The sequence below is a fragment of the Petaurus breviceps genome, unplaced genomic scaffold (genome assembly GCF_028583685.1).
Source record: "Petaurus breviceps papuanus isolate PSGF00001 unplaced genomic scaffold, PetGlider_PUasm1.0 90734, whole genome shotgun sequence".
NCBI lineage: Eukaryota > Metazoa > Chordata > Mammalia > Diprotodontia > Petauridae > Petaurus > Petaurus breviceps.
Window position 1 is genome coordinate 10,117,907 of NW_027187327.1, and position 19,522 is coordinate 10,137,428.

Here is a 19,522-nt window from a genome sequence, read left to right on the forward strand (position 1 = left end):
TTTAACTTCTCCTTTTCCAAATTGACCCCATTTTCTCTTGTCAGGGGTGGGGGCTAAATTGCAATAAGGGTATTTTGGGGAACAATACCCATTATTTCACTGGTGTAGGGAGCTCCCTGTGAAGAAACTACTTTTACCAAAGCAGGTCAATCCCTGCTCTGTAATTGATAATTAGAGAGTAGCTTGGGGGCATTGGGAGTGCCAGTTTTGGTGATTACACAGCCAATACAGAGGTAGAATGTGAATCCATCTTCCTGTCTCTGGAACCAGTTCTCCACTGTGCCATACTGCTGATATGACAGAGATGCCCAATAGACTGAAAACCCTTTCTGCATTATCCCCAAATCTCCTTCAAATGGTAAAAAAAAATGTTGCTGGTTAACTCTATATGAGAGATAAAGTGGTATGGTTTTTAAAAAATTGACTTGAAGTCCGAGGAGTTCAGTTTAATCCTGATTCTACTAATTACGGCTCATATCATGTTGTATAAATCACTTTAGGTAGATGGTAGAGTGGATAAAGTAATAAGCCTGAAATCAGGAAGACCTGAATTCAAATCCATCATCATGCTTACTGGTTGTGAGACTCTGAGCAAGACACTTAACCTCTACCTGCTTCAGTTTTCTCAAATGTTAAATGAGGTAATAACACCTGTATCCCAGGATTTCTGTGGAGATCAAATGAAATAATATTTGTAAAACTTTCACCACAATACCTGGCACATAGTAGGCATTTAATAAATGCATACTTCCTTCCTTCCTCTCTTTTCTCTTCTGTAAAATGAGGCGATTGGAGTAAATGACTTCTAATACCCTTTCCGGCTCTAAATCTTTGATCTGATATATTCTATGAAGGCCTTAAAGACTTGTTGTATCAGTGAACAAATATCATTGTAACTACAAAAAGTTGTTGGTGGAGGGAAAATCAGAAAAAATAATTTTTTGTGGCAGCCTAATGTAAGACTGACAACTTACTGTAGCATAAAGAGCACTGAGCTGAAAGTCTCCATAAGCACCCTTGATACCTCTATGACTACACTTTGATTTTTAAAAAATCATAAATTACTATTATGCTTTGTCAAAAAGTATTTTCTGGATGCGTTGAGATAATCATGGTTTTGGATGCTTTTGTTTTTAATATGATTAATTACATTGATAGTTTTCCTAGTGTTAAACTGTCCCTGAATTCCTCGTATAAATCCAACATCATCATAATGAATAGTTTCTTAGGTGAATTGTTATACTCTAACAGGATTTTATTGATAGTTTTTAATTGATGTTGATGAGTGATATTGACATAAAGCTCTACTATATTTTATCCTTTCTTGGTATAGATATTAGTACTATGCTTGTCTCCTAAAAGAAGTATGGAGGAGTGCTTTCTTTCTCGATTGTTGAGAATAATTTGCATGCCAAATCAGTATCATTCCATTTCTTTCAAGGTTTTAGAGGTATTGAATAGTTCTACAATTCTAAGGTTAGGTAAATGTTTTCTTGTCCTTATGTTTCATAAATGTATAAACTTTGAAAATTTACCTTTCAACCTTGTGTATTTTAGTGGGAAAAGTAAATTTGATTTTAGAGACCAAAGATCTTCATTTAAGACCCAAGTTTTGATACTTCACAGCTGTAGAACTCTTGGAAAGTTACTTAGCCTCACTTTCCTCATGTGTAAAATGGTAATAATACACATCTACCTTACAGAGTTAAAATGAAAAAGGTCCTTTGTAAACTTTAAAGCACAACAAACAAGTAAGTTATTATTCACCTTTCCAGACTAGAGTCCTAGTTGCTCTACTTTATTACAATATAGACTCCACTAGTGTCCTATTTCAGGGCCTGTCAGGTACCCTCAACCTGGGTTAGCCTGTCTGTGAAGACGGTTTTACTGGGGTGTGGTCTTGGAGCCACAGGTGAGAATCGAGTGACAGGTGGACACCAATGGTAGATGAGCAGGCCTAGAAAGGGCTTAGTTAGCCCTCATACTAGAGGTGCTAGTCTCCCTTGAATACTCCATGAGAGTAATTGACAGGCTCCAAATCCATTGGTGAGTTAAGGGAATGTCTACCTCAAACACATGAAAACTATCCCCAAGCTAAAAGGGTCGATGAGAACAGTTTATTGCAATGGCCATGAGGGTGGTTGAAGCAGGTGCCATGGAGCACATACAGACTGGCTTGACATCGAAGATGCTAAGGCCATCCACTGCATCCCAGGCCATCGCCAGTAGTCCTGACTTTTGTCTTGCCACTGGACTGCAATGACTCTGGAAGACAGAGTGAGGCTGATGACTATGCAAATCTGCCTCACTTCAATTCAATTCACACACAAGTCAAGACATCACCCTGTGATATCATCGGTCCTCTTCAAAAACAAAGGAAGAATAACAACATCTTCATAGTCTCATCATTGCAAGAATACTGTCTTTGTTCATTAAGTCCCTAGGTCAGTGAAATAAAAACTCTAGATGATTCCACGAAACTGAGAGAGCTTTTGAGTCTGGACTTGGTAATGAGTTGTCATTTGAAAACCAACCTGGGCTGGAGAGAATCATCCTTTGAATGAAATGTGATATATTCAAAAGCTCCCTCTCTGGAGTCAAGGCTAATCTCTGGTATACTTACTACCTACATGACCTTGGGCAAGGTATTCAACCTCATTGGACTTTGGTTTCCTGGCTATAAACTAAGACTAGATGGCCTCTGAGGGCCTTTCTAGATCTGTCTCTATATCTATGATCCTATAAATTCACGGATCTTTTACCAGTGAAGAATTATAACAAAACAGCCTTTATATACTTTCTTCCCTTGATCATTTCAGTTGTTCACTTGTGAATCCCTTCTAGTTCTATTGTTATCATCCTTGGGTTTTATCAAGCAGCTACTGCAATATTTCGATTTTATCTGTAACCTAGTTGATGTCAGTCTTCCCTCCTTGCCTTAGCTTTCTCTCCTGTTCAGCCCTCTTCTATGGCCTCCCTTAGGGCTGAAGATCGGTCTTATTTTCTCTTAACATTGTGAACACATCAATGGAGCACTTGAGTCATTTATTGGTTATCCTTTGTTCTTGCCATCTGACTGGCCCTCCTTTTTAGATCATTCATTTCTTTTATGACATCCTTTACATTGTTTCTCCTATAAAATTCTTTATTTATAATATGTTACAACTTGCTTATATACACAATGTCCTTCTCCCTTGCCATTTGGGTGATCTTCTATTAATTTCTTTGGAAACCATAACTTTCTGTGACTGACAGGTATGCTTCACCATAAAAATATAAACATTTTTTAAAATGGGCTTCATTTCAAGGTCAAGCTTGGTGCCAGTAAAAGAGGTTTCCAGTTTCCCAAATGCACCCAGCCTGTTTTCCACAGCTTGTTCAATTCTGTCAAGCAGGAGAACATGAAATATTCCTAGCATGGTTTTGAGCAATAGTGTGATAATGCTTTTCCATTTTATTTCAAGGGCCATCATCCTCTTGATCCCCTTTTTCATAGTAATAGAATATGGGTGCCTTCAGGGAACAATCTATAAAACCACTCAGAGCCCTCTTTCCTGGGTTATAACCAAAGTGTGTGAAGTGATATCATTTCTTATTTTCCCTAAATGCAAAATCATTAAGTCAGGTGAGTCTGCCCCAGTAGTGTCAATTGTTTTCATCTCAGAAGCAGCTTTGACTATCATGAGATTTTAATAAACAGAGATAATGAGAAGAAAGAAATTTTTTAGAATGTTTTCTCATGGAAGCAGGGTTAAAGTTATGAAACAAAAAAGGGTTAAAGAAAACTTGAGTGGAGTTTTAGGAACATTTAAGAATGGTATGTTCAATCAGAATGTAGGATAGCTTCCCAGGGGAAGCTGTGAAAACTACATGAGTCGGGATATTTATAACTAGGCTCAACTAAGGAATAAAAATATGCGAAAGGGAACCATCTTGCATTGGCAGAGAATAAACTGGCTAACCTCATTGACCTTTTGCATCTCAAAATTCTGCAAGCATATGAAAAAAAGGACAGATATTTTCTTTTCTCATTGGAAATACAAACAATTTGGGCAGTATGACCTCTGTCTGAAAGAAAAGGACAATGTCACTGAAACATTTTGCCAGAAATTCCATGGACATCAAGTCCCTCTTCAATCTACTTTGCAATTAATTGGCTTTGCTGGAATTATATCTAAAAAGGAATCATGTACTATAGATAGTATATAGATATGGATAGATGGATAAATAGATACAGGTAGATATACATATATGTATATGTATGTATTCCTTGGAACACACAAACTTCCCAGTTTGTTTCCTCATTTCCCATGACCTATTCTATTCCATCTCAATACACTCAGAGATGTACATAGGCTTGATCTTGCTGTCACCTACCAGTGTTTTATTTCCATTTTCATGAACTTTTAAATTCTTTTATCTGATCACAATCTTTTTTTCTTATAGTATTTTCTTGTAGTATTTCTTTTGCCATATGTATGTATATATGTACACACACATATAGACATACACATATGTCTATATGTGTGTATATGCCTTGTGACCCCCTAACCCTTTTTGTTCTCACTCTGTCCTCAACCATTCCATTCTTAGCTGTTCTCTCCACCTTTTATCTCATGGTGAACCAGCTCGGTTCTGTACTATCTTGTACTTACAGGCTTCCTACACCTTTACCTACTGTCAATCATGCCTTGCCAAGCCCCCAAATCTGTGTTATTCCCACCATCTAATAGTTTCATTCCTATTCTTTTACTGAACAGCTGGACAAAGATAAAGAAAATCACAAAACCATGTTCTCTGGGTCCACTACAAGTTTATGTTACATAATCTTAACTGGGTCCTCATGCAATCCTGCTACACCTGCATAATTGATTCCTGATCCCAATTACCACAAGGGTTCTTCCAAACCTTGTCATCCCTCCTCAAATCTCCCATGATTCCTCCTTTTCCTGCCTTCTCAGCTAAGAACCTTGACTCATATTTCACTGAAAAAATGTAAGCCTCTCATTTAGAGCTCCCTCTTTTCCCCTCCTCTTCATCTCACTTCATTTGAATGCCTTCTCCCACTATTTCCTTCATCCCTGTCTCACCTAAAGAGGTGACCCTACTTCTAGCCAAGGTGAACCACACAACATTCACAAGGTATCCCATTCCATCCTGTCTCCAGTAGATAACAGATTGATCCCTCCATCATCCCTACTCTCTTACTATTCTAAAGTCATCCCATGTGTTCTGGTTACTTCCCTGCTGCTGACAAGCATACCCTTGTCTTTCCCAATCTTAAAAAAAAAACAACCTCTCACTTGATATGTCCATCCCTGCTAGTTATCATTCTATATCTCCTCTTTTTTGAGGCTAAACTCCTTGAGGTCACCTGCAATTGATGCCTCTACTTCCCTTCCTCTTACTTCCTTCTTCTGTTCCTCACACAAGATACTCCATGTCCTCATGTTCTTATTCAGTTTATTTTCACTAACTTGAAATGCTACCCCTCTGAGTCTTTACCTTCTGTATTCCTTCAGATTCCAGCTAAAATCCCATCTTCTGCAAGAAGTCTTTCCCAGTTCCCTTTAAGGCTAGTGCATTCTCTCTGAAATTACCTTGCATTTTTTCTCTATATATCTTGTATGTACATAGGATTTTGCACGTTGCCCCCACCACCACTGCCCCCATAAACTGTGAATTCCTTGAGGGCAGGGGCTAATTTTGCTTTTCTTTGTGTCTCTAGCATTTATCATGGTGGTTGGCACAAAGTAAGCACTTCATCAATTCTTGTTCATTGTTGACTTTTTAATTGTGTTTATGGTTTTTCTGATTCTTTGTACTTCACTTTTCACTATTCATGTAAATCCTCCTCTGCTTCTCTGTAGTCATGATAGTCATTATTTTCTTACAATGCAGTAATATTTTTTATTCTCTCCCCCCCAAAATATGTCAGGAGTATTTAAAATTGCATAATATGTGTTTATGATTTATGATTAAGTGGGTTTTAAAATAACAGCTAGCATTTTTATAGTACATTTAGGTTTATGAAGCACTTGACTGATATTACCTAATTTTGACCTAACAATAACTCTATTATCATCTTCATTTTATAGATTAGGAAACTGAGGCAGACTGAGGTTAAATGACTTACCTAGGATCAGTTAGTAAGGGTCTGAAACAGGCTTTGAATCCTAGGTCTTCCTGAGTCCAGGTCTAGCATTCTATCCACTGTGCTACCTAGCTCTCAAATTAGTCACAGACCCTATAAAAGAAAAGCCCATGAAATACAGCCCACAATCAACCAAAATAAAATGAATACCAACTACATTATAAGCTCCTAGGGGGCAGGAACCTAACACAGCATTTATTTATTTAAACTGTTTATTTATAAGATCAAGTTTTTTTAAAATTGAGTTCCAGATTCTCTCCCTCCTTCTCACCCCTCTCTTACCCATTGAGAAGGCAAGCAAAATAGTATCAATTATACATGTGACATCATGCAAAACATGTTTCCATATTAGCCGTGGTCTAATATGGAAAAAAAATTAAAATAAAAAGCAAGACAATAAGTAAAACAAAGTACACTTCAATCTGCACTCTGATTTTGTCAGATCTCTCTCTTGAGTTGGAAAGCCTTTTTTGGCATGGGTCCTTTGGAATTATTTTGGATCATTGTCTTGGTCAGAATAACCAAGTCTTTCACATTTGCTCATCCTTATGCTATTGCTGTTACTGTGTACAAAGTTGTCCTGGTTCAGCTTGCTTCATTTTTCATCAGTTCACATAAGTCTTCCCAGGTTTTTTTGAAACCATCCTGCTCATCATTTCTTATAGCATAATAGTACTCCGTCACAATCATATACCACAACTTGCTCAGTCATTCCCTAATTAATTGTACAGTGTTGATTGTATCTAATAGAAACTTATGAAAGTTTTGTTGAATAAATCAGTGAGTGAAAAAATAATATCTACAGTATAGCTTTGGACAAATTGATCTGAACTTCAGGGTGGTAGAGTTGGGCCTGAAGTCAGAAAGATCTGATTTCAAACCAGTCTCAGACACTTTTTAGCTGCATGACCCTGGGCAGGTCAGTTAACGTCTGTCTACCTCAGTTTCCTCATCTGTTAAACTAGGGATAAAATAATAGCACTTACTTCCCAGGGTTATTGTGAGGATAAAATGAGATATTTGTAAAGTATTTTGCAAACCTTAAAGTGCACTACCTAAATGCTAACTATTATTGTTATTACAAAAGACATATTTTGACTCATAAGAATAAGAATGAGAAGTTTCTGAGTAGTATAAATGGCTTCTGCAAATTGTACCTACATTTACCTTCAGAGCTAGTCTTAGGTTGCCAGAGTATAATCTCAGATGATATTTTCTGATCCAGGTGGTCAGTGTTTACTTAATTTTTCTCCCAATAACTAACACAGATGTCCACCAATTATTGAGACTGGGGAATTGTTTGGCAAATGGTATTTCTCTGGTGAGATCTATTGTTAGAAAAATAGGAGGGCAAAGAGAAAAAAAATACTGGTGACCTAGAAGTTAGAAATTCGTAGTATTGCTATAGTTTTCCAAAATAGACAAACAAAACAAAACATAAAAATACAAACAAATCAAGAGCAAACAGGGTTCTGCTCTAGGGTGCTAATACAGGAGAGACAGAGTGCTTCCTTACTGGGTGTGGTTCCTTCTCAACCACTTTTCACAAAGTAGTCTTTGAAGACTACCTTATGAATCTTCACCACCCATGCTGCCACTAGGAATCACCCCCAGGCTGTCAGGTACTTTTGGCTCGCTATCCCAGTATCAACATATCCCTACCCTCCATCCCCAAGAGGCTAAAGGTAAACTCACTTAAATTATGGGAGAGATGTTGGTTGGACCATCCACAGAATGAGTAGGAAATTGGAAAAAAACCAAATCTATTAAGCACTTATTATTTGCCAAGCATTGTACTAAGCCTGGGGTGTAGTGGAAGGTGGGGAAAATATGAAAACAAAAGATAGGTCCTGCTCTCAAGGACTTTCTAATAAGGAAAATCTTGCCTCCTCCATTAACTCAATTTGTCCCAGGTCCAATTCTTCCTCACCATTGTTCTGAATGTTTTTAAAAACAAGTACAAAAAAGAGTAAAGAAAAGGGTTGGCACCACCTGACTTCACAATGTTTTCTGATACCTCTGTCATATATAAATCCCAAAATCTTAGTTGACAAAGTAGAAGCCAATGGCTTTGATTGAAATATGTCTTGCTCTTTTTGCACTCTCACTTTAGTTGCCACTGATAAAAATACAACACCAAGCAACAAAATGCCTGGGTAAGTCTGAGAAGGAAGGCTGTATAAAAATCTTTACATTATCTGATTCCAGTGCTGCTGGTAGGGTAGGAACATGTTCTAGTCACTTACATTTATGAGAAGCACCAGAGGGGATAGAATGCAATAGATAGGAGAAAGATATGGAATAACATTTGTTCTTTTCATCTTCTCTCATTTTATTTCCTACTCAGCACATTCCACATTAAGATTTCCTGCCTATCTTCCTAAAAGGGATAAGTGTATTTCATTAAATAAATCTATGCAATTGGGTTCTGAAAAGAGATGGACCTGTGTCCCCTTCCTCCAAAGAATATTGTGGAAGAAGTAAAAATCTTTGCTATGAATTTTAAGTTAGCTTGTAACTTTATCATCCTGTAGCTTTTTTTAAAGGGATATCCATTCATTCCCAAGGGAAGACCACATGGAGGAAACTGATACATTCTGTCCCATTAGAATGTTCTATTATCTCTGAGTCCCAAATCTGCAAGCATGCAAGGCAATTATTAAGAAGCTGGCAAAATACCAAATTCTTCCTCCACTACCTGCATGTAACTCCTATTAGCACAATGGACAGGATCTGGCTAACCCTGATTTTGAAAAAGGGCTGCCTTTGTTATGATCCAGGAGTCTTTTCAACAAATGAGTTTGTTGATCTCAATTCTACTTACACATCCTGTTTTCATCTCTTCTTTCCCTGAGGATTGGTCACATTACTTATTAAGTATGGTTTCTGTACAGTTAAGCATTTTAAAAGTTCTTTAGCATCAGGTAAAGCTTTTGTGGGTTTTTATTTTTGCCTAATACTCTGATGACAACTACTGTTTGGATCTTGAGCCACATGAGCACCTGTAGCAAGGTATTTGCATTTGACTCCTCAAATTATACAAGGTGAAGAAGCATAGTCTGTCTACGTTTGGTGAGCAGCTTTCAACGTTACCATGTTGCTTGACCAGGGAAAAGTGACTTTCCTCTGCTTATTGTTTGTCTTGTTGAATCAGGACCCTCAAGAACAAGACATAGGATGAAGCCAAGTAGGCAAATCCAGCCTCGGACACTTACCAGCCATGAGATCCTGCATAGGTCACTTAACCTCTGTCTGACTCAGTTTCCTCACCTGTAAAAAGGGGATAATAATAGGTTTTGTGAGGATAAAATGAAATATTTGTCAAGTGCTTTACAAACCCTAAAGTGCTTTCTAAATGCTAACTACTATATTATTCCTTTCATCTTTATTTTATGCGATCTACTTGTAACTGTTTGCTTACAAACTTCCCAACAATAAAGCAAGAATGAAAATTTTTGGGTAAAGTGTTTAATGGTAAAATTGGATCCTCTTAAGAAGCCCACACCCTACTGCACATTATCTAACCCTTTTCTCAAGTGTCTCATGGCTTATATGCCATGGCCTCATATATAGAGAAAGTAAATGATAGCCTACATGAAATGATATGAAGACTGCCAAGAGACCTAGTTAGCTTAGGACAGGATAAATAAAGCCAGAATTGGAGTAAGGAGACTCAGAATTAAATACTGACTGTCACTTATGAGGCATGTGATGATAGGTAAGTCATTTAGTCTTTTTGAGCCTATTTCCATAAAATGGGGGCAATACTGGTTTTACCAACCTAACAGGAAATAGCTTGTAAAAAGTCAAATACCATATGGATATATCCATGACCCAGAACTTCCATCAACTCTGAGATCTGACCAAATTCAGTTTCATAGATGTCACTAAGAGAACAATATCTATGGCTCATTATCTCCCCTAACCTGAGTTTACTCTGGGAAATCTCTGGATAGCTTATGGATAGCATGTGCCTAGTTTTCACAAATATGGTAATGGTATCCTCAGCTTCCAACCTTACAACCACTCAATATAACAAATACACTTCAGGAATAGGACAGCCTATATTTCACTCTTAGAGAATTCAGAAGGACTCACAGGATCTAACAAAACAGATACAAAAAACACATAAAGCTCTTGCTGTAGCCAATCAATAATCAATATAATTCTTCACTCTCTCTGATGGGTCCCACTTTTCCCCTAAGATCCTAGAATCCTTCCAACTCAGTACCACTCTGTGCCTTGGTTACTTTTAGGAAGGGAACTTAAAGGGGTGGCTAGGTGGTGCAGTGAATAGAGCTCAGGCCCTGGAGTCAGGAGGACCCGAGTTCAAATGTGACCTCAGACACTTAACTAGCTGTGTGACCTTGGGCAAGTCACTAAACCCCAATTGCCCTACCTTTGCCCCTCCAAAAAGAAAAAAAAAAAGAAAAAGGAAGGGAACTTTAAAAAAGATTGCCACTGGGGCAACACCCTAACATTTAATTGACTCTTTCCCACAGGGTCCTACATGGTCCCTCCTCACCCTAAGACTCTGTGATATGAACTCTTCCTGAAGGACAACCCATACTTTGGGGCTGCTTCATCTCATATCTTCACTGTCCAAATAATTCCTCATAATAGCAGATAATGGTAAAGTCCCCAATGTTGTAGCTTTGGTCCCTTTTTGATCCTCCTTCCAATGAAAGTCAGTTGGATGATTCTCTTCTCTCTCCAAAAGCTTTGCTCTTAAGAAACTCTCTTTCTGTTTCTATGAAACCAAATTCTTGAACTTGGGTTTAACCCCCCACTGCCTTGGATGTTGCTATGTCTTGAGCTAGAAAAATTGACTTTCACATATCTGACTTGTACTCAAAACAGGACACAGAAAATGAAGGAAAGTAGTAAGGAACTCTCCTTTCTAGGCATCATGGGAGATTATGTGTGGTTCCCACATGCTTCTTCCCTAAGGCAGCCATTAATGACACTTGTTGGAGGGAAACAGTGGACATCCAGGCTTTACTCTATCCCAAGAGCCTAGGGCAATGGGCTCACTTATTTATTTATTTTTTTGCTTTTGCTTTTTTTAGAAGGGGGAAGGCAGGGCAATTGGGGTTAAGTGACTTGCCCAAGGTCACACGGCTAGTTTTGTATTAAGCGTCTGAGGCCTCATTTGAACTCAGGTCCTCCTGACTCCATGGGCTCACTTACACAGACCAAAATAAAGGGGTAATTTCTCTTTTAAGGGTCCCTATTTCTAAGTATCAGAACTAACCAGTTCACTTGGGGTTGAGTGGCAGAACTGTTCAATGAAATGTAATTAGGAGCTGTTTTTCTTCTCCTAATGAGGAACATGATCATTCTCTATAGAGAAAAATATTTTCAAAAGTCCTAGAAGGTTCACTGGCATATAAATTCACTAAGTTGATTTGGTAATTCCAGAACTTTAAAGGTTTTTGAATGTCTGACCTGAGCAAACTACAGCAGTACTACCAATCAACCAGCACATCTTTATTATGCACCTACTATATTCCTGGCACTGTGTGAATCACTAGGGATGCAAAGAAAAAGATAAAACAGTCCCTGTCCTCAAGGAGCTTACTTTATTCAAAAAGAAATATAATAAGTATATAGATAAATATAAGAAACATATAAAGTAATAAAAAGTAATTTCAAGAGTTCAGGACAAAGCTATGGACTCGGTATACACATTTTGGGGTGATATGCATAGAGATATTAATTGAGTATGGGAGCTGATGGGATCATTTCTTTTAGGGGAAATGATAACAGATGGCAGAGGGTGGGAGTGGGGGTGGGGAGGGAGTGGAATGAGGAAAAGATTTATGTGTGAGATGATGATTGAGCATGGTATTGGTGAGGGAAATTGGGAATGGAAGTAGTTGGGAATTATATATGGGTTTCTGGCATAGTCCAAGTGATCCTGTACTCAGACTAAATTTACATTCATTGTAAAGTCTATATTCTCATTCTGAGATTAGGCACACTCAGAAGATGCTCTAAATGGAGAGCCAACACTATCATCTCAATCTCTGAGTCTATGGAAACCCAGGTCTTCTAGTACCTTTGCTGTCCTTAGGTTGCAGGAACTCTGATGAATCTTAGGTGAATGTGGGTCCCCTTTGATGAACTCTGTCTATTATCTCTGCTTGCCAGAGGCCAAAAAGAATTTGAGCAAGTTGCTTACACTTTCATGAAATGAGGAGAGGGTTGGGATTAGATGACCTATGAGGTGCCTTCTCTTTTCTAGAACTATCAGTCTATGATATTTTATAATTGTGTGATGTTAAGGGTTAGCAGATGATAACCATGCTATTGGGTCTCTAGGGGCTGCCACTAAACTCGCACTGGTTGCTAGATTCGAGCCTCATTCCAAGATGTCAGGGGAGCAGTCACACTCAGAAGATATCCCACTTGTGGAGAATTCGCGTCCTAACCCCTAAATCCCTGGGAGCACAGGCCCCCTAATACTTTTTGGTCCTCTTAGACCTTGGCACTCTTGACAACAGGATGTCAGTCCCCTTTGCTACAAACTACTTCATATCCAGAGGCAGTACCAAGCACTTTTTTCTAACACCCTCTGACAACTTCTCCCTGTAGTTCCCTGGAAGTCTCATGCCTCAACTCATTTAGAGGTGTTTTCTCCAAGACATACTTCTGTTCCATAGCCCTCACTGTGACCAACTAATAGTGAGATATTGCCGCATCTACAGACTTGACTTGGAAAGGCAGAACGGATGGTGATCAAGCACATTAGATATTAAATAAAAAAGGTTTAAATCTGAAGAGGCCAAAGAAAGGGACATAGCACTGTCCTTTCGGTTCTTTGACCACTTAAGTGACTGAATACAGATTTTTTAAAATAATGATGTTAAGCATGACTTGGGTTTATGATCTTGCACAGAAAAATCATGAGAACTTTAAGTTAGCAGAAAACATTGTGAGGAAAAGTTGGTCAGGCTGATAAGATGCTCTCTAGATACTATAGTCATGGAAGCAGTATGGTGGAGTGGAAGAGACTGGAGTTGCAAGACCAGGGTGTGTGTATAACAATCCTATTAAAGACAGACTTGGAGAAAGAGGAGCATAATGGTTTGATTTCCTGGGGAAAAAGGAAAAGAGAGAATGATACTAAGTTTGTTGATTTCCATATCCCTCCATATATAGATTATGGAGCTAGTGCAGGTATAACCTGTTGAACTCATTGAAGAAATAAAAATAGGAAACTCTGGTTGATTTCCAAAGAAATACATAGCTATAATCCATGTACTTGTGGTAAAGAAAAAGAAATTAATTTGAAATATTTGTAGGACATTGAAAAAATGTTTGCTAAGACCAAAATGCTTCATTTGTTCATTGATTTTAGGGGATGAGGGAATTGGGACTGGACCTGTGATTTCACTAATATATTAGCTCCTGGATGAGAGAATTTTCTCTTTCATTGAAGGTTGGTCCTTTCACTGTAATATATTGTCTCAGCACTGAGAGTTTAATGATTTGCCCAGGGTTACACAACCAGAATGTATCAGGGCTTCCTGCCTCCAAGGCTAGTACTTTATCTGCTATGACACACTGCCTCTCTGGTTTTAGATGTAAGGAAATTTTTTTCTTGAGTTCTTCACCAGATGCACACTAAATTCAGATAATTCTGAAATGTGTAGAGCATTTTCCTTTTTTTTAATTAAAAAAACTACCTATAATATGATTGAAAATAGGGAGCACTAGTAGATAGAATTCTGGCCTTGAAATCAGGAAGGCCTGGGTTAAAATTCTGCCTCTGAGACTAGATGTGCTACTTTGAGTAAGCCATTTAACCCCTCTGAGCCTCAAATAACACTTTCTAAGTTTTTTCTGGTAAGTTATAGGCTAATGTTAGTCTGAGACAGTGGATTGAGTAGCTATTCTAATAAAATCACAAATCCTTAAGTATTGATTCTTCCCAAAGAATAAGATTGTTAGAACAGCTTTGAAACAGAACTAAATATTCTCCACATAAACGTGTGTGCATGGATATATGTGCTTAGGGTGGTGCTTCAAGAAGTAGCAGTAGATGATACAAGAAGATAAGCCAAAGTGTGAAAAAGATGACTGCAGAAGGCAGTGATATGATGGAGTGCAGAAATGACCATATTTCCTATGCTTTGCAAACCATTGCCTAAATTTTTGTCAATGTATGATATAAAGTGAAGCCATCAAGTCAAAATCTGATCTATCATCGCAAAGCAACTCCAGATATTCCAGAGAAAATGATTTCAGATCAAAGGAATTCCAATGTGGGAGAGGTGGAGTCCTAGGGAATGACTTATATTGCAGTTTGGGAAGACCATGTGTCTTCCTTTCACTGTGTAACAGGTCATGAGTTAAATCTGAATCTTTCTATTCATCATTTTTTTTTCTTCCTGAGGCTTGAGTCAGCCCTCTTTCTTTGCCCACAAACATGCTGTGATGAAACACAGTAGATCTGCTATGAAATGCTCTGGCTTCCATTACAAGGAAACACCTAAGAGAACAATGCTTTGTTCACTAGGGAAGACACAGGGGATGGTCTAGGATTGTGAAAACTATTTCCTGAAAGCATCGTAAAGGATGGAGGTGGGGGGGAGGGTCAGCGTTAGAAGCCAGCTTCTCTATGATGTTTTGTGAACAACGGTTGGCGCCTGGGGGTGTCACAGAAACAGAGCTATTCAGTTCCAAGGGCTCAGTTCAGAAAGGCAACAGGGATGTAGATTTCAATACTTGTTACCAGAATTGAATGGCCCCTATCTGAAAGGAAACATCATATAATATTTATTTTTTTCTATTATAAACCTGGTACTGTGAAAAGTTTTCCCCTAGGCACTGCATTCAGAATGGAGATCTGCTTTCAGATAACGTGGCTTTTGTACTTAATCTGAAATGGGTGTTGAGGAATATATTTCATTGTGTTAAAAAAAAAAAAAGAAAAAAGCCAGGGACCTATGGCCTATTGTTCTACTTGAAAGCTATTCAGTGGTGTAAGCTACTGTATTTTTAACATTATGAGTTCAGGGACCCCAATGCTTCAGTAGTGCAACAGATGTGTGATTTCATTAAGGCAGATCTTCTCTTCAAGTGAAGTCAACAAGCATTTATTAAGCACTTACTATGTGCTACACTGTGCTAGGGACACACAGAGAGAAAGACAATCTTAGCTCTCAGGAATTTGTGTGCTAATGGGGGGTGGGGGAAGAGAGAAGACAGAAAAGGAAGTTGAAAAGCAGGAAGTGGGGGGTAGGGGTGGAGGAAAAAGCACCGTGGTAGAGAAAGTCAGGAGAGTGAGGAGTAGTCAAGAGAGGAATGAAGAAGGCTGGTCAGGGTGCTTTCTAGAAAATGGATGCTATGGATGGACCCAGCCAATCAGAGGAACATGCTGAAGGGGAAGATTATACTTCCAATGTATAATGGGAGGTGACAGAGTAAAGAAGTTCTTTAAAAAACAGTTCTTTGGAACTTCCAGTGTGAGCAGGTTGCTGTGGCATTGTAGATAAAATCCAGAAAATTAGGAGGCGAGCTTGATGACGAAAGCATTGGAGCCCTTGGAGCCCAGTTAATATTTATTTGGTGCCTACTATGAGCCAGGCATGATGCTAAGGGATGAGGATATAAGGAAAGGTAAAATATGGTCCCTGTTCTCAAGGAGCTGACATTCTAATAGAGGAGACAACATGCAATCAAATATGCACTTGCTGTTTTTGTCTTTCTGTCTACACACACACACACACACTCACACACACATTGTAATCCATCCATATCTGCCCATCCTGTTCAGCTCTAGTCCATATCTTCCTATATATTTGTCATAGGGGGTTCACTTAGCATGCTAAAGACTTTCTTCATTTGAAGGAAGTGGGCATATTTAGTATCAAATTTTGGGAGAACATCATAACTATCTTTAAGTACTTGTTATGTGATAAAGGGTGCCATATGGAGGAGCAATGTGAAGAAGCTGCAATAGAACTAAACTTAGGTTTGCTTTCAGGACAAACATCCTAACAATTAAAGTTGCTCCAAAGAGGAATGGGTTGCCTCAAGAGAGTTCTCTCTCCTGGGAGGTCTTCAAGCCTAGCCTCCATGACTTTTTGTTGGATATTGTATACCCCTATATATATATACACACACACACACACACACACACACACACACACACACACACACACACACACACACACCCCTACTAGGGGTTCCTTTTATGTATAGATTGGACTAGATGGTCACTGTGATCCCTTCCAATTCTCAGATTCTGGGACTTTACGATACTGATTCTTTTGACGTTTTGTGAATATTGGTAGAACATGTAGGCTGTCTATGGCTTATCCCTTCCTCTTGTCACATGAGCAGTCCTTCCTTGGGGTGGAGTGGGCATGTCATCATACAATTCTCTGAGGACAATCTTTATCCTGTTGTCCATGTGTAAATCCTCCTTTTGTAATGTGTCATAATATGTTCATATCTACCATGAAACTATTGATTAAACTTTGAATTCTATTATCATCCCTATGCTAATGATTCTCAAGTCTCCTTCTCCAGCCCTAATTTCTCTGCTGACCTCCAATCTTGTACCTCCAGTGGCCTATTGGACCTTTCAAAGTAGTTGTCATAGACGTCTTAAACTCAAATGGAACTGAATTTTTTTGGAGGGCAATTGGGGTTAAGTGACTTGCCCAAGGTCACACAGCTAGTTTTTGTGTTAAGTGTCTGAGGCCAGATCCGAACCCAGGTCCTCCTGACTCCAGGGCCAGTGCTCTATTCACTGCCCCACCTAGCCACCCTTGAACTGATTATTTTTTCCTCAACCTTCCCATCCTTCTAACATCCTTATTACTGTTGAAGGTACATACCACCATTCTCACAGTCCCCTAGGCTTTCAATGTAGGTGTGTCATCCTTTGCTCTTTACTCTGTCACGTCCCATATCCAATCTGTTGCAAAGGTCTGTTGATTTTGCCTTCAAAACATCTCTCCCATATGCCACATTTTCTCCTCTGACCCTGCCTCCTTCCTAGTGCAGGTCCTCCCACCTAGACTACTGCAACAGCTTAGTATTTGGTCTGTCTGCATTGTCTTTCCCCACTACAATTCATTTTCCACTCAGTTGTCAAAGTGATCTTCCTAAATAGCAGGTCTGAACATGTCACCATCCACCTGTTCAGTCAAGTTTAGTGATTCCCTGTTATTTTCTAGTGATAGAAGTCCCAAACAAAGCTCTTCATAACCTGCCCTCTCTTCCTTTCTAGTCTTCTTATACAGCATACCTCCCTACTTCTCCATATACTACATACTTCCCCACCCTATATACTCTGTGATCTAGTGACACTGACTTCCTTCTGATTCCTCAAACAAGATACCCCATCTCCCTACCATGGGCATTTTCACTGGTTATCCCCCATGCCTGGAATGCTCTCTTTCTTTGGTTCTGCCTCATGACTTCCTTAAAGTTTCAGGTGAAATCTTGATTTCTATAGGAAGTCTTTCCCAATCTCTCTTCATTCTACTGCCTTCCCTTTCTTGATCATCTCCAATTTATCCTGTCTATATCTTCTTTGCACATAGTAGATTACACATTTTCCCTGTTAGACTGTGAATTCCTTGAAATTATGGATTCTTTTTGTCTTTCTTTGTACTCCCAGCTCTTCACGCAGTACACAGTAGGTATTTAATAAATATTTATTGACCAACTGACTGTATGTGGACTTCAGCTTCAATTTCTGCATACTGTAGTCATATACCATGACTTGTAGTTATATGGCATCACTGGAAGAATCATAAGATCATGGCTTTAGAACTTCAAGGTACCTCAGAGGTCATGTAGTCCAACTCTATATTAGTATTAAAAAGCTAGATTGTTAATATCCATAATCAAGTGAATACAGCTAATAGATGTAAAAGTGGGATTGCACATGAAGTGCATAGTATAAAAACAGGACAGTGGAGCTAGAATGCAAAGTTTCCCATAAATTCATAAAAAACATTTTTAGGCCCAATGTCCATCTGCAAGATGCTGTCTAGCAATGTGCTTTTAAGCAAAGACTGAGTGTGGTCCAAAAAAGTGATCCACCATAAAAGGGATGGAGGGTACTTCTGAAAGGGTTAGGATCAAATAATCAATCAACAAAAAGTTTTTAAGTGCCTATCAATAAGCATTTATCAAGTGTCTATTATGTGCCATATGCTGTGCTTGGTACTAGGAATACAGTCAGAGGCAAAATGGTTCCTGTACTCAAATAGCCAGCATTCTCTCAGGAAAGACAACATATACAAATGCTGTTGTTACTGTGTTTTTTTTTCTTCATTAAATATTTATTGACTCACAAAATCCTAGCTTTAGAAAGGATCTAGGCTAGCTATTTAAGGCAGGAATGCCTTCTCCAAGTAAACACTTCTTTTTTTTTAATTGGGAAATTTTGCTGTTTATTTTTTTAATCAAATGCTTTATTAACTTCTAGTTTACATCATTCATTTCTGCAAGATTTTGAATTACAAATTTTCTCCCCATTTTTCTCCTACCCACCACCCCAAAATGGTGATCACACTGGATATCCCCTCCTCCAATCTGCTTTCTCCCATATCTTCTTCCATAAACCCTCCTACCTTCCAGTAGGGCATGGTAGATCTCTATGCCCCAGTGCCGGCATATCTTATTTCCCAGTTACATGTAAAATAACATTGACAATAGTATATATATATATATATATATATTTAAACATTTGATTTTAAAACTTTGAATTCCAGATTCATTCCCTTCCTCCCTTGTCACCCACCCTTACTAGGAAGATAAGCAATTCAATATAGGTTGCACATGTGTAGCTATGCAAAACACGTCCATAGTAGATACATATATTGTGAAAGACTAACTATATTTCCCTCCTTCCTATCCCACCTCCCACTTGTTCTATTCTCTACTTTTATCCTGTTCCTTTTCAAAAGTGGGTGCTTCCAACTTCCCTCTCCCCCACCCTGCCCTCCCTTCCATCATGCTGTTTTAATTGTTGTTCAGTCATTTCAGTTGTGTCCAACTCTTCATGGCTCATTTGAGATTTTCTTGGCAAAAATAATGGAGTGGTTTGCCATTTCCTTCTCCAGCTTAATTTTCAGATAAGGAAACTGAGGCAAACCTGATTAAGTTACTTGCCTAGGATCACACAGCTAGTAAGTGTCTGAAGTCAGATTTGAACTCGGGAAGATGAGTTTTCCTGACTCCAAGTCTGGCATTCTATCCACTTTACCACCTCACTGTCCCATATACAAATGTATGTATGTACAAAATAAATTCAAAGGCTTCCATGTTTTATTACTGGGGCTTCTCTGATTATGTTCATGCTACTCCAAAGTTGCTTATTTTCAGTTTGTAATTGAC

At 38.6% G+C, this 19,522-nt stretch overlaps 1 protein-coding gene across 3 annotated transcripts in view; it reads left to right on the top strand.

Moving 5' to 3' along the window:
* FILIP1 (filamin A interacting protein 1) overlaps window positions 1-19,522 on the top strand; it is a 265,398-nt gene that overhangs the window by 88,747 nt on the left and 157,129 nt on the right. The window lies entirely within an intron of this gene.